Below are 16,737 nucleotides of genomic sequence, written 5' to 3' on the forward strand. Positions count from 1 at the left end.
CAGTTTGAAACTCTTTGCTACTTACCATCAACTCTAAGAACACTCCAGGAGCTTAAACTACATGAAGGGCATTTAATACCCCAGGGAGAGACAGAGCTGACTTTGCTACAAGCCTGGGCTTTTGAATAAGTTCAGTATTTGTGGCGCCAAAGAATTAGCCAGTCATGTCTCCACACCTGAACTAAATAACTGAGTTCACCCTTGCTACAGGGTGCCCAACATGACTAAGACCATTCAGAAGAAGGAATATATGGAATTAGATGAGGCCCACCAGGTCCATTGCTACCACAATCATCCTTCCACTCCCTGTCTTATCCTCTTGACTCTCAAATGGACTCCATTCAACCTGTCAATATTAGAATTGGAAGTCTACAAAGACCTCTGTTTCACAAAACATCTGCTTTATTTGTTTAAAGAGGAACTGTTTTTTTCCCCCCTAGTTTCCTTAGAATAGTACTTTAATGGGTTCTGAATAAAGTGCTAGGAAGATTAAAATGCTTGAAAGACTTAGCAATATCAGCTTGGGGCAAAAAGCCGACCTCCAGTCGGCTCACCAGAGCCGAGAGAAGAAGGATCTCCTTCAACAATGAATGCCGTATGAGGAGCTGCACTTCTCAGACCCTTGGCTTTGAAAATGGAAACACTTAAGCCGCTCTGCAGGGAGTTGAGAAACAACCTCTGGGGAATGGACTCAGTGACGTGAATGAAGGGCAGGGAGCAGAGAGTCTCAAAGTACATTTCATTACTCTGTAAGTCACTCCTGACTCAACAACAGGGAAGAGGAGGTGGACACTACACCAGCTTACTCAATTCATTTCGATTCCTCTTGAGAAGCACAAAACAGATAAAGGAGGGCCATGGTAGTGACGGGTGCCTTATTCATCACTGATAGTGCTTCTGCTCCTCACCCTGGGGTAGTGTTAGAAACAAAATCACTGATCAATATTTATTGATAGTCCCCCTTCAGCACCCCTAAAGGGTCAACTGAGTTCAAAAGTGTTATTTTTTTCTCTCCCTGTTGCTGTGATATAATACTATGACCAAAGCCACTTAAGGGAGAAAGGTCTGATTTTAGTTCAAAGTACAGTTCATCACTGTGGGGAAATCAGCGCCCAGGAGCCTGAAGCAGCTACCCACATTATGGCTCTAGCAAGAAGAGAAGGCAATGGCTTACTTGCCTGTTTTCAGTTCACTCTTTATATGGTCCAGGATCATCGCTCAGGGAGCACAAAAATTCTCAAGCACTGTGGCCAGTCTACCCACCTCTGTCACTGCAATCAAGATAATCTCCCACAGACAGCCCAGAGGCCAGTCTCCAGGAGATTCCAGACCTCCCAAGATGACAACACTAAGGGCCACAATAGCGAACCACGAAGGACTTTTAAACTGGGCACAGTGGGTTTACTCTCTGCTCTCACTTGGGCTTGTTAAATTTCTGTACTGGGTACAATGCGTACTTGCAAGTGTGAGCCAAGATGAGCAAAGATGACAACATTGCAATCATCCTATTTCTAGAAAAGAAAGGAGGGAAGATATTCTGAGAAGCACCGGTGAGTTACCCAAATATGACTGCAAATGAACCCAGCATTCTTTTTAATACTTAGCTGTAGAGTATTAGTTTAAAATTAAGGAGAATTCTAAGGTGATTGAAAATTAGCCAAGCATCGTAATTCATGGCATGTTCCTTCCTTCCCATGCTTTGTCCCTTCACACACAGACATTAAAATCGTTCCATGTCCTGTGTGTTTGAAATTCGACACAGTCCAAGGTAACCATCATGAACTGGGTAGGTAAATAAAGATACAGTAGGAAAATTTAGTGCCATGTAGAGCATCTGTCAGGATTAGGGATACAGAATACATTTCCTTACCTTTGTAAAGGAAACGGCAAGTCATCTGTAGTTGGTGGTGACAGGTGGCCTATTCATTGTTGACACTGCTCTTGTCCCTCCAGGTTTCTGTTGGAAAAAAGATCATTGGTCAATATTAAGTGACATCCTCACTTCTTCTTCTTCTTCTTCCCCCAAAGAATGAGATGTGGCTCAAGGGTTGAGTACTGAGACTACAGGGAGGGGAGCACAGGAAGGAGTAAATACAGTGGGTAACAAGGGGATAAACCACAGGACCCATATGTACTAAAGAAACTGTCGCATCCAATTTAACTTCCAAGGCCCTACTTGGCTCAGCAAAGGACAACACGATTGGCCTCTAGATAGAGTCTCCAACAGATAAAAGCAATAACATAAAACATAGAGGATGGACTAGCTATTCCCCTCCTAGTTTTCACACAGGATTCTTTTCTTGACACATGAATAATCTTTGAGCAGTAGTTATATGATAAATTGATTTTTTAAAAATCAAAGTTGCTTAGATGATATACCCCAAACAATACCTCTACAAACTTTTGGCTATAATTATATTTAGTATAGAAGAGAAATCATCTCATTGTAATAATTTTTTCAGCACTAGAGATTGAACCCAGGCAAGCCCTTTATCATGGACCTACACCCCCACAGCTTTTTATTGTATGCCCAGGTAACCTTGATTTGCTAAGTTTCCCAGGCAGCCTTGATTTGCAATATTCCTACTTCAAGACCCTGAGTATCAGGAATTACAGGTACAAGCGACCATGTCTTGATCATACTTAACTCTTTTTTTTTTTTTTTTTTTTTTTGGTTTTTCGAGACAGGGTTTCGCTGTGGCTTTGGAGCCTGTCCTGGAACTAGCTCTGTAGACCAGGCTGGTCTCGAACTCACAGAGATCCACCTGCCTCTGCCTCCCGAGTGCTGGGATTAAAGGCGTGCGCCACCATCGCCCAGTTTAACTTTTAAACTGTAGATAGGTATAATGTAGAAATAAATTAGGTCTTACACTCATATCCCCCTAGAGATAATCAATGTTGACAATCTGCTGCATTGCTATAAAAACAGCTCCACTATGCTCGTTACTTGTATATATGTGTGTGCACACATGCACACACACTTCCACTTGCTTTTAGCAGTACTGATGAATATATATGTGTGTGTATATATTATATATATTATATATATTATATACATCTTCCTGTTTAAAAGTATCTGTACAGTAGAGATTAAATAACTGTGGACATCTCTAAATGGAATATGTACATCAGCTCACCCACCCCCAATAGTTCAGGGGATATCATGAAAGAGGGGACAGAGAGATCACAGGAGTCAGAGGTTGGGGGAAATTGGGCAAACTTGTGTCTCCTGGACATGACATCATCATGATGACATCATGAACGCATTGCAGTTGTGCACTGCCCAAGACAATTTAAAAAGTATACACTCAGGAGTGACACTGGATGCTTTGTCATCAGGTTTTGGTACTAAAGATGCATTTCATAAAATGCAAGGCTTTATATGCAACCAGTTTTTTATTCAACTCTTGGAAATTGTAACGTCTCTGGATAGAATTTTAACAATTAGCAATTTATTAGAAAACCATTTTACTTAGATTTTAAATTGTATTGCCATAAACAACAACAAACAAAAAAAATATCTGAAAACAAACAAATAAAAGAAGCCGGGCAGTGGTGGTGCACACCTTTAATTCCAGTTCTTAGGAGGCAGAGACAAGCGGATCTCTCTGAGTTCGAGGCCAGCCTAGTCTACAAAGCAAATTCTAGAACAGCCAGGACTGTGACACAAAAAACTTTGCCTTGAAAAACTATAACAATTTTTTTCTATTGCCATAAAGTTTCCATTATACTGTTATTAAATTATTTTCAAACGTTTGTACCCTGACAAACATCTGCTTCCTTATTTCCGATGTTCTGTGTATGTATACAGACTCAACTATTGTAAACAGCCTTTTTATTATTGAAATTCTTTCTAATTCTGTGGGCATTTCCATTCACTGTAGCTTTTTAAAGGAAGAGCCATTTGATTTTCTATCAACTCACTTCCAAAAGCATTAATTTAATACATACCGATATTGTAAGAAATAAAATTAGGGAGCTGGAGAGATGGCTCAATGGTTAAGAGCACGAATGCTCTTGCAGAAGACCCAGGTTCAGTTCCTAGGATCCACTTAACAGCCCACAATTGCCTGTAACTCCAGTTCCAAAGCCCTCTTCTGGGCCCCAAGGGCTCTACCACAGACTGAGTGCATGCACAGGAACTCACAGAAAATAAATAAGCACAATTTTAAAAAGAAATAATTAGGATTGGGGAAGTTCCCAAAACTATTTGCAGATAACTAAACATATGAAAAAGAAAAACTACAACAAAAATACTCAGTTTTATGGGCTTACTAACATGAGATTAGAGCCTGGCAACTGTATACAGTTTCTGAAGCTGAAAACAAACTACTTATTCATTGATTGATTGATTGACTTTTGGTTTTTGTTTTTGAGACAGGGTTTCTCTGTGCAGTCCTAGCTCTCCTGGAACTAGCTCTGTAGACCAGGCTGGCCATGAACTCAGAGATCTGCCTGCCTCTGCCTCCCTAGTGCTGGGATTAAAAGCGTGCACCACCATTCCCTGACTTGTTCAGTTATTTTTATCAATACCATTGTATGACTTTAAGACTCTGTTTTTTTCAAGGAGAAAATTCAATTAAAATTATTTTTACGTAAAAATAGGCTTGTGTTCAGCTTCTCTCCCCCACATTCTGAATATCTGTAGTTAATTAAAAATTATGTCTGATTGCATAAAATGCAAAATTTTGAATATTAAAAAAAATCTTGTTCAGAATCTCAAGAACTACCCACGAGAACTGATGAAGATTATTAGGCCTACAATACCAACTACTGGTCAACCCCTGGCAGGCTCAGCTACTGGCACTCTAGTTTTTCTAGTTCCCTCAAGAGAAACTCTCAACGTGAATTTTCAACAGAATAATTCCTAAATATATTTAGAAGTAAAATGAGAACTTTTGCTAAGCAGTCTTTAGAATTTACAGTTCTTATTTTATCCTGAAGCCCAAACTTACTCCAAATCTAATTAGCATATTTGAGCACTTGGTCATGCGCAGTTGTATGCAATTCCCTAAAGCCATAGCACATCCCCAAGTCCTATTCCCCCAGGCTTAGGAAAACAAGATTGGTCATACCCACTTAAGAACAATTAATCTAATGCTGTTTGCAAATGTTTCTTTCGGTCTAGGTTCCAACCATGAAGTTCATGGATATCTGCATATTTCATCTTGATTTTCCAAAGTGGCCAAAGGGAGTTCTTCACAACTTAGCTTTACTTGGCCGAAGCAGAAGAAACGGGAACTTCATCACCAGACCCAGTGATTTCTAATTTATCTGAAAAGAAGGCGACTGAGGATTCCGTTTTACCAGCCACCAAAGCCAGCGGGGCTGAGTCAGCCATGGTGGTGGTGTGATGATGAAGCTGGCCTTTGTGTCTGAGTCAGGATGTGCCCGCCCATGCCCTTCCTTGTGTCTACCACTCAGGCAGCTCGTAGATCCCAGGGCCTCCTTCACCTTAAGGGCAGAGGTGCCACTGATTTCCTGACTGTTCCCTTTCTTTAAGCTACTTCTCAATCTCCTTCAAGACAAGATTTGAAGCCAACACCCTTGAACTGGTGGAAGTAGCTTCTTCTTTTTTTTTTTTTTTTTTTTTTTTTGGTTTTTCCAAGACAGGGTTTCTCTGTAGCTTTGGAGCCTGTCCTGGAACTCCCTTTGTAGACCAGGCTGGCCTCGAACTCACAGAGATCTGCCTGCCTCTGCCTCCAGAGTTCTGGGATTAAAGGCGTGCGCCACAAAGCAACTGAGGGCTTCAGGAAAAGACATCTCGTAGAACACCTTCCATTTGGTTATTAGTACTTTTGCTTCTCCTGTTAATAATTCTTCCTTGGACTAGAGGCATAGCTTGGCAGCAGAGCACAGGCCTAGCATATTCAAGGTTCTGGGTTCAATCCCCAGTACTGCAAAAAACATAGTCCTTCTTTTTGGAGGGGTGTAAAATTTCGATATAAGTATTTTGTTTTCCATTCTTTTTAGAAAAAAGTACATAGCATTCCTTACCACGTTAATGATATCCCCATTAAGTGTTAATTTTTGTTTTGATGGTGTGTCGGGCAGCCCAGGCTAGCCTCCAACATGATATGCAGCTGACAGTCACTAGAATTTATGATCTTCCAGCCTTTGCTTCTAGAGCACTGGGATTAAAGGCATGTATGTAGGGTTCATGTGGTATGGAGGACTGAATGCAGGGCTAGGTAAATACAAGTAACTGAGACAGGATCTTGCTATAGAGTTCAGACTGTCCTTGAATTAATAATGTCCTCCTGTCTCAGCCTCCTGAGTGCTGGGATTACAATAAGCTTCTCCAAAGGCGGTTTAAAGTGTGGGTGGGCTTGTCCCCTTTAGACTCCCTTCTGCTGGGGATAAAACTTAGGGCCTGATGCATGATGGGTAAGCACTCTACCACTGAGCAACATCCCTAAGTTTGCTATTCTAAATTTTACCAAACACCAAATTACCAAATCAACAGATTGAGTCTGCTCCCACCAGCTCTACTGTTTGACTTTACTAGTATTTCTTATAAATAGCTTAAATTGAACTTTTGATTTTGCCATTTGATAGGAAATTTAAAAATTCACATCTATTATGAAAAATTATATTTTGGCTTGCTTCCAACATACATTCTTGAAATTAATTACACTTGTTACTGTATTTATTGTTTCTCATTCCTGTGCTGGATTTATCAAATTTTTAATTCAATTCCCTTTTTCTTCCTGGCAATTTAAAAGTTCCCTTATATACTTGCTCACAGTTATCGTTCTATTTTAAATCAATTTTTAAAATCTTTCTTTTGTTGTTGCAATGCTGGGGATCAAACCTATGGCTTTTCTACATCCCCAATTATATTTTCTCCAGTAAAAACAAAATGACTACATATGTCCCTGATCCCCAGGTATTTTCCTCATGACTCACTGTAGCATACCAATCAAATCTTTCAAGAAAAAAGGGCTGCCAGCATGGTGGTGGGGAGAGGGAGGGAGGGATGGAGGGAGGGAGGGAGGGAAGGAGGGAGGGAGAGAGAGAGTAAACAACTCAACTAACAGCTAACATCTTCTGGGTTAGCCTACACAGGGAGTCAGCCACCCAAGGTCATAACCTCTTTGGGGCAGCCCTTTCTGCGGTCAGATGACAAGGCAGTGTTCTCTTTCCCTTACACAGCTCTGTGGTTTCTTCATGGGAACGTGGCCTTGTGCTTCCTCAAAGCTTGTTTCAGCTTCCCTGGGCTGCTTTATCAGAGTACCATAAGCTTAAAGCAAAAACTTGGTTTCCTCACAGTTTTCAAGGCTGAAAGTTCAGAATCAAGGCTCTTGCCGGGCCATGATCTTTCTGAGGTTCTGGGGAGACCCCTGCCTTGCCTCTCCCTAACTTTGCATTCTTTGCCTTATACTTCATCACCCAAGTCTTGCCCTTTTTCACCCACAGCATGCTCACCAGCTGTCCCCCTCTACACACGACATCCTCATTTCCGAACCATTACTACTTAGAGCCTAACCTGACAACTTCATCCTCACTTGAGATTGCATGCACAAATACTTGAAGGCCATGTGTGTGTGTGCGTGCGTGTGTGTGTGTGTGTAAAAGAGCACAATTCTCACAACACAGTTAACTCCTTGTAAATATCATGCACTCAATATTTAATAACCAAAACATGAATATCATACACCTGCTTCTAGAGAACCCTGCAACCTCTCTAACCTCCCCTTTTCTCTTCCTTAGCACAGACAGGCACATTTGGGATGCTTTTCATTCTCTCTTTCCCCACTCTATTCCATCACACACACACACACACACACACACACACACACACACACACACGTTCTCATTATCAGCGCCACTTCCGCTTCAAGGAGTCTTAATGATTGACAGCTCAGTCACATTATCATCATTTAGACTTGCCCATACGTGGTGATGGCTGACTGTTATTGTCAACTGGGCTGGATTTAGACTCATCTAGAAGACGTACCTTAAGAGTCTGTAAGAGATTCCAGAGAGGTTTAACTGGGGAGGGAGGACACATCCTGAAGGTGGTGGCACTGTCCTGTGGGCTGGGGTTTGGACTGAGTAGAAAGGGGAAAGGAGAAAGTGAGCTGAGCAACCAGTGTTCATCAGTCTTGGCTCTGTGGCTACAGTGAGCATCCGCCCACATTCCTGTGCCTTCCCTACCTCATGGATGGTAGCCTCTGGGGCTGTGGGGCAAAGTTAACCCTCCCTTTCTTGGACTGCTTTTGTCCAGTAGCTTGTCACAGCAAGGCAAAAAGTACTTCATACATTTGATAGGTACTACTTTCTTTGGTTCTTTGTCTCGCTATCCTGAGGCTTCTGGTTCAATTCTCACTTGATGGAAATACTTCTGGTAGTTCCTCCAGGAGCGGCACATCTGTCCTTCATCCCCATGAAAACACCTTTTGGGCAGTAGGAGGTTCTTAGCTCCCTAGCCTTTTCTTTCATCTCTATTGGGTCCCTCGTTTATAGGTGAGCACGTTAACGTTAGGACCTCGTGAGCCTGTGTTGGGACTCACTTCTCTTCATCATCTGCAAAGCTGTGTGTTTTCTTTTTCAGCACACAGTTCAAAATTCCCCGATGACCAGGCTTTTGTTTGTCATTCATCTTCCCTGGTAAAGTGAAATCGACAAGAAACTACTGTGTGGAGCACCCAGTTGACAGCTATTTGATGGTCTGACAGAAACCATGAGGAACATGTAGATGCTGTCCGTGAGGAGCAGAGCGCATTACACTCCAGGCTGTCCTCTGTGAATGGCATTCTTCACAACCCACCTTTTGATAAAAAGTGGACAGGGTTGCATTCATAGTATCGGCAAGGGCACAGAATGCAGAAAATCCAAAGGCTGCTTAAGGAAATAATCTCCTTAGGAAATGTGTTGAAATGCAATCTGACCCATGATTCCAAGTTAAAACTCATTAAAAAAAAAAACCTTCTGAAATTATACAGAGCCATCTTCTACTGTATATAGTCAGATACTGAGATCGAAAGCTGGTTAACATAACACAAGCCAAGAAGTGAGAAGGTCTGTTGTCATTTGTGAAACTGTTTCCATACCCGTGGTTCTGGTGTGTACTATCTGTATTCTGTACCCTGTGCTTCTGGTGTGTACTCTCTGGATCCTGCACCTGTGCTTCTGGTGTGTACTCTCTGGATTCTGTTATCTTCAAGAACAAATAATTTAGGAGCCGGGGAGAAGGCTCAGTTGGTAAAATGTTTCTTGTATGAGCACAAGGATTTGGGTTTGGTCTCCTCGCCCAGGTAAAATGCCAGGCATGGTGGTGGCACATACTTGTAATCCTTGTGTTGGGGAGGCCAGCAGGTAGAGCTCTAGAGCTCACTGGCGGGTCAGCATAGTGGAACTGGTTAGCCAGGGTCCTCTAAGAGACTGTCTCAAAAAACTGGGAAGATGGATCCTGAGGAACACCTGAGGTTGGCCTCTGACTTCACACATGTGTACACCAACATACGTCTGTGCCCACACACTTTTGGCCCAATACACATATGTCCTCTCATCTACAGAAAGGATAAATCATTTATACTGTCCTATTAAATTTAAAAATATTAATAGAGAATGTGGTACCAATCTGGCCACAAATTCCTAAGCCCAAGTGATTCTCCTGCCTCGGACTACCAAGTGCTAGGTTGACCAGCAAATGCCATCAAAGCCTAATGACTGAGATTTTCACTTCATATGAGTCACTATGACAAATGGAATGATGTCACACACATTATCTCACTTAATATTGCAAGCAGCTTCTCAGCATTCCTCAATTCAGCCTTTGTTGTTCCTTCAATATTTATTTTTACTTTTAATTATGTATATGCAAGCTTCTATGTGGAGGTATATGCACATGAGTTGAAGCTGCCCATAGAAGGTGTCGGATATCCTGGAACTAGAGTCACAGATGGCTGTGAGCCACTGGATACGGGCATGGGAAATCAGGTCCTCTGCCATATGGTTTTCAATAGTTGAGCCATCTCTTTAGCCCCTAAAGAAATCGGGATACAGTCATTCTAATTTTCTTAGGGCAGGTACTCTCGTTGGAAGGTTGATTTGGAAAAAGGAAGCCATGGTTGGTAAATGAACCTAGTGACGGCCCCCATCACCACCTCAAGGACGCCCTACTTCAGTGCGGGAATTTTTGAAAACTCAAATTCTTGGGCCACAAAAGCAAGTAACTAATTACTACGCATGCATAGCAAGAATAATGAACCACCGTTTTCAGCATGCCTTCCAGGCTAGGAGACCACGCAAACCACTCTAACTACTAAAGGAACACTTCAAGAGTGTTATCAGAAGCTACTAGGGAAAGCAGAACCACGTGGAGTCAAGAGAAGGAATTTAATGCACGGAATTGGTTATCAAAGTGCTGGGTGAGTTGGAAAGCTAAGCAAGGGTTGGGTGTGCTGGTGCGTGCCTTTAATCCTAGCACTTTGGAAGCAGATGGGGCAGAATCTCCTATGAGTTCAAGGCCAGCATGGTCTATGTGGTGAGTTCCAGGCCAACCAAGGTTGTAGAGGGAGAAGTTGTCTTTTAAAACATGCTAAGCAAGAGGTAGTGGTTAAAGACAGGCAGAGATGGATGGGTACCATTAGGAAATCACTGTTGCTTTCAGGGTCAGAGGCTCAAGGGGAGATGGTGCTAAGAGATTTGAAAAGCAGAGGCCTGAACAACATGGCAAGAGCTGAGACATGGACTGTAGTAACTTCTCGGCATTTTGGCTAAGATCAAGGGTGTTTGGCTGTTGAAATATGAGAGGCGGCGGGGCTGCGTCCCCAACACCCAGGCCGCTTGGCTAGCTCATGCCCGAAATAACAACACACAAACTGTATTCATTTAAGAACTGCTTGGCCCATGAACTCTAGCCCTTACAGGCTAATTCTCGCACGTGGACTAGCCCATTTCTAATAATGCGTGTAAGCACCCCAAGGTGCGCTTACCGGGAAGATTCTAGCCTCCGTCCATCCTGGGAAAGTGGAGCATGGTGTCTGTGTTCTGGAGAGCAGAGTCTCTCCGGGAGCAGAGCAGAGTCTGACCTCACTTCCTCTTCCGCCCAGCATCCTATTCTGTTTCTTCCACCCACCTATGTTCTAAGCTATGAGGCCAAGCAGTTGGTTTATTATAATTAACCAATTACCTTCCTCCATCATTTGGCTAGAACCTCCAGCTCACTCCTGCTTGATCCAGGAAGTCCCATTGCTCTCTCTCCAAACCCTACCCTCTCAGAGATTCTCCAAGAAAGAAAAGGGCCAAAAAGTCCAGTTCTAAATTCTTGGTGGCTTCACCAGTTCCTCTCCTGAAGTTGCCAGCTGCCCAAGTCCCTGCCTAAAGCATTCAGCTTTAGCCCATACTTGAGTATAAATCCATCCTGTGACAGAAACATCACCACCACCACCCCTCTGCCTACAACCTATATAAGCTTCCTGCTTTAGTTAGGGAGCCTGACTTCTCTTGCCTCCATCTCTGGGGCTGGAGAACTCATCCCAGAGTTCCTTTGCTCAAATAAACCTCTTCTTTTACTTTTACAGCTTGGCTTGATCTGGCTTGCTGCACTGATGGGAAACCTATTATCGGGGTACAGAAAAGCCTATTACCTGGCAGAACGCAGAAACTAAACCACAGTTGAGGCTCCTAAGGAGCACCTGTGGAAACCATCTGATCCCAGAGACTACCTGAGCTAGGCAGATGGATTTGCTGTGCTATAAACAGATCAAGAGTGAGGAATGATGGACAGTGACAAAGACCAAAACGGCAATGGGAATGAAAGTGAGAAGGGAGATGGAGGTGAGGTGTCTAGGAACCGTGGTTCTCAATGGAAAGGTGGCTGCGAGAGGCTGGCAAAGGAGCCTCAGCTTTTATGACTCTAGCAATTGGGTAAGAGCTTCAGTGGATCACAAGCGAAAGCTGCCGGGCTCTGCCTCTGGCCTCGCTGGCCTTAAGCGTGACAGGAAGAGTGAGGCTATGACCAGGACAGAGGTGGGAGACGTGAGGCCAGACTTCAGATCTAATGCTCTTTCCAGTGTAGTAACACCCCTGCCCTCTGATAAATGAGTGGAAGACTAACATACATCATGCATTGAATTGGTAAATGCAACTGAAAGGTTGGCTTACAATATTCGTCTCCATAATTATTCCGTGTTCTACATTAGTGAGTCTTAACCCAGAGGGCATTCTTAATTTCCAAGGTGGCAGGGGAGCTGTTTCAAACCTCCCAGCTACTGAATGTTTTAGATGCTATATCATACCTAGGGGCCATGCTGGAGGCCTTCAGCAGGAAGTCTCCAGCCCCAGATTCCCAGCTAGGTTCACAGACTTCAATCTTTTTAATCTGCCAAAATGAGTTTGAGGCAAGGTCAAAGGAGGAGGGAAAGCAGCTACTTATCCAAGTAGGTCAACAAACAGACATCAGAGGTGAGGGATGCTAACTAGAAGCCCTTCCTGGTCTCCCCAGCAAAACAGCTCATTAAACACCAAGGAAGCGGGCTAACTAGGGCTAAGGCTGAACAAGGCTTCACAGCCTGGGTGTTCTGTCCATCTCTGCTGCGGACTCTCGGCCACCTCGGGCTCTCATCCACTTCTCTTCTACCATGAGTTCTGATGACCCAGTAAGGAGTTCTGACGTGGAGCCACTGCCAAATTCCTCAGAGGCAGCCTCACTTCAATCCTGTTTGGAATGAGAAGGGGTCATGAATTATTTAATCAAGAGTGCTCCTGCCCTATGGAATCGGAGCTTCCACGAGAGAGCCGTAAGCATTTTCACGCCACTCAGGCCGCACGGGCATTTTGAGGAATTTTCTAAATTCCTCAAAAACAAAAAGCAGATAAAACGCAGGGCCTTTGGTCATTTGTGCACGTCACTGCTAATCATTTCCACTTTAATCATTCTCTTCCCATGTTCATTATGAAAACAACAAACCTATCTATTCTTTCATTCATTCAATCAACGTTTAATGAGTATCACGTGTCAGGTCGTGAGCCTGGCTCCAGGGCCATAATGACAAAGACAGAGCCTAATTCTCAAAGAAATCACGTCCGTGGGAGGGAGGGAGCGAAGGAGGGAGGAACATGCAAACGGCTACACACACTGTGGCCGGTGCTTTGCTCTGGAGTTTTGCAGGAGAACTGGGTCAGTCCAGTCTGGGAGGCTCACAGAAAGCTCCATCTCCGTATCTGAAGAGCACAGGAATTGACCACAAGCAGATTGCAGGGGACACAAGGTGAGAGGCAGCCAGCCTTGCTGGGAAGGAAGCGCTGCCACAACCCTCCCAGGGAGTTTGAGAAGAGGCGCAGCGTCCCTCAAACGGGGCATTTGGACATAAATGGCAATAACAAAGATGTAGAAGGGGAAAAGATTTGAAACTGCAATGGGTCATTCTCCAAGGCATACCAAAACCACACCGAACTGAAAATAACTCTTGACATGGCTTCCAAAGTTAGCAAAGCCGACACTTTTAAGACAGGGAAAAATAAACCCTCGTTATATTTGGAAATCCCATCCTCAGGTTTTTAAAGAAAATAGTATTTCTATAAACTCTTAAGTGAAGAAAATTTGCATGCTATATGTCTGTACAATGGAAGCCATACATAATCACATAATACATATGTCCAGACATATGGTATGTTACATGTTTATATGAGAAGTTGTAAAAAATAGAACCAGAATCTAATACTCAACATAAAATCTCTCCTATTCTTAAGGAGAAAGATAATTTAAATGAGGCTCCAGTCTGTATCTCTAATATTTATATAACCAAGCCACTGCCAAAACCAATTCCAAATGACAGCACCTGTTCTCTTTGAATCCAAATGGAGATCGATCAAAACAAATTGTAGGCTCTTACATTCTCTCATAAAACACATGCATCAGCCCTCAGAACGGCTCTCACAAAGTGAACAAACAGAACGGCTTTAAAGGGTGATAACAAAAGGCTCGGCGTAACGCAACGCACTTGTAATTCATTTTCCCAACAAAGGTTATGCCAAAAGAATTCATAAGCCTTTTCAAGGCCGTGGCACCACGAGCAACGGACAGAAGGAAGTTGCTGGCAAAAGCAGTTCCAAGTCACGTGCTGCCTTCAGCCCAGCGTCACACACAGTCTCTCAGGGAAACACCACCACCGCCGGACAGTCCCCACCTTGTTTTTAAATCCACCACACACAAAGACCAAACGTCCTTGTGGATATATGGCAGGCATGCCTGAAGGAGAGAGAAACCAGCCAGGAGGGTAAACACATACAAAGTCATGAAGTTTGGCATGTGGAAGAGGACTCTACTAACATTAAAATAACATTTAAAAATACCCCTCTGGTCACACGGGGGGGGGGGGGATAATCGCGGCAAACCCCAGAAAGTGGACTTCTCTCCTGGTCACACGGGGGAGGGGGGGATAATCGCGGCAAACCTCAGAAAGTGGACTGCTCTCCCTTCCACGTAATTCTTCTACAGTCTCTTATTCACTGATTATAAGACATTTGGCAAAGGGCTGACTTCAAAGTATCAAATCTTAAAGGGAATATGTACGCTTTCATTTTTTTCTCTTCTTTATAATTTTCTTTCAATCTTCATTTGTCTTCTAAGCTGCCCCCTTTATTTTAAGCGTCCATGCCCCAGAAATTACTCAATGACATAGAAACCATACACAGGTAAAGCCAGTTATGAACAGAAGACAAGTTACCCTGGTCATATGCGTGGCTCTGCTTCTGCTGCAATCTACAAAGTACTTATGGGATGAATTTGTCTCCTTTTGTGAAAGTCAAAGCAACACAGGTCTTCCATAGGTCAGAAATATTACTATATAAATATTACTATATAAAGGACAGTAGGTCAATGACCCTAAAGAATCTCAGACGAAGCAGGTGTTAGGGCCTCTGCTTGTCAGGAAGTCTGGAAGAACACAGTAGGGGTGTTGGAAAGACCTTAAAGACATTTGTGGGAGAGGATGGAAAATCCAGTCAAGGAAAGGGAAACTGTATGCAGGAGGGCAATGTTCAACCAGGAAAAAAAGTAATGTTTTTCTACGGCTCTGGTCTAACAATACGCTTAACTATTAGAGCTTTTATTGGACTGATAAAACTGCAAGACCAAAAGCAATCTGGGGGAGAAAACGGTTTATTTTATCTTACCCTTCCAGGTCACAGTCCATCCATCAATAGGGGAAATCAGGGCAGAAACTCAGGCAGGGAAGGAACTGGGAGGCAGGAACTGCAGCACCAGCCATGGAGGAATGCTGCAGACCAGCTTGCCCAGCTTGCTGGCATCCTTATACCATCTGGGACCACCAGCCAGGAGAAAGCAGTGGCACCACCTACCTAAGGGTAGCACCACCCACAATGGGCTGGGCCTCCAACATCCAATCAAGCCAATGGGCCAATCTGGTGGGAGCACATTCTTAAGGTTCTCTTAACTCTAGTTTGTATCAAGCTTACATAAAACTAACCAGCATAACAGGTAAGAAATAACAAAAATGGTTTTGAACCACACACAAACCTAAGTGTCTAGTTGGAGGGAAAACAGTATCAGAACGATGACTTAAGATATGTTTCTCAGCCAGAAGGGCATTTCATTTACTCACTTCCTCCAGGACTCTTTTACACAGGGGCACACTGGGGATTATAAGAAAGAGTGAGACAGTCCCTGTTGCCAAGGCACCCAACTGAGAAGCCAAAACACAAACGCAGTAATAATGAGGTTGTCCTTAGCAGGATTAGGAGCTAATGCCTTCACTTGGCTTTGCCTCTAACAAGTATTCAATCATCACAGTCAGAGGGCTCATGTGTAATGATATAAAAAATGCAATAAAAAAATTCAAAGCCAAAAAACTCAAAGGCCAACAGATTATAAATCAGTTACTAATCACCAAATAATAAAATTCTACAGAACATTTGACATGTGCGCTTGCCTCTGTGTAGGTTTAAGACACGGGAGCTGAATGAGCCAATGAACCAGGAACTGAACAGAAGAATCAAGGCTAAAAGGTGGCAAAACAAGGAGGTGTGGAGGTAAGGGGGGGGAACAGAGATCTAGAGTGTTTGTCAGAGCAGCTTAAAAAGAGCCATCGGGGGCTGACTATGGTGTGTCTGGTGAGAGACAAAGATTATCCTGACCTTCAGGGTAGGCCGAGCTGAGGGAATGTTGGTTGCAGACTAGGTGGCCTAGGGAGGCAGCCACATACAACACACATAAAGTACATCTGCTAAAATCTGCTTAAGAGCAGAAAAGATGCAATGGAAGACGGGATTTAGAATGCAGATGGAAACTTCTGCGGTAGTGTCGCGGTGAGATGCAAAGGCTCTGAATCCAACTGAAGATGAAAAGAAAGTAACCCTATGTGGGGTGGGCCGTGGAAGCAGCTCAGCAGCTGGGGCTGGGAAGTTTGGGGTTAAGTCAAAGGTGTCTAGGTTTTCAAGCTTCACTAACTGCTGAAGGTTACAGGAGTCCTGAGATCCTTTCCCTTTGCCCAGAGGTAGTTCTGGCTGATGACAAGTGGAGGAGGGACACTCCACTTAGGTTAAGCCAGCAGGTCTGTGTTTCTACAGAACCTCCACAATGGAGACCGGGGGTTTTGAGTGGCACAGGCTCTGGTTTTGTCATGTCATACATAGCTAGGATTATAGGAGAGTAGAGGTCAGGACTTGGGAATTTATAATAGACTGTAGAAGGCCAGACAGAGCCACAAGACCGTCCAGCAGTGTTCCATTAAGCCATCCTCCCTAGCTAGCTGGAGGGCCTCGCAT

The 16,737-nt window shown here is 43.6% G+C and overlaps 1 protein-coding gene across 4 annotated transcripts in view; it reads right to left on the reverse strand.

Annotated features, from left to right (window-relative positions):
- Positions 1-16,737, reverse strand: part of Pip5k1b (phosphatidylinositol-4-phosphate 5-kinase type 1 beta) — a 257,063-nt gene that overhangs the window by 146,247 nt on the left and 94,079 nt on the right. For all 4 annotated transcript variants that reach the window (XM_050158598.1, XM_050158605.1, XM_050158582.1 and 1 more), the window contains one exon: positions 1,871-1,957. The gene's annotated coding sequence lies outside the window, so the exon portion shown is untranslated. The remainder of the gene's footprint in view (positions 1-1,870; positions 1,958-16,737) is intronic.

The sequence above is a fragment of the Alexandromys fortis genome, unplaced genomic scaffold (genome assembly GCF_014885135.2).
Source record: "Alexandromys fortis isolate MF-2015 unplaced genomic scaffold, M_Fortis_MF-2015_v1.1 scaffold_10, whole genome shotgun sequence".
NCBI classification, from domain to species: Eukaryota; Metazoa; Chordata; class Mammalia; order Rodentia; family Cricetidae; genus Alexandromys; species Alexandromys fortis.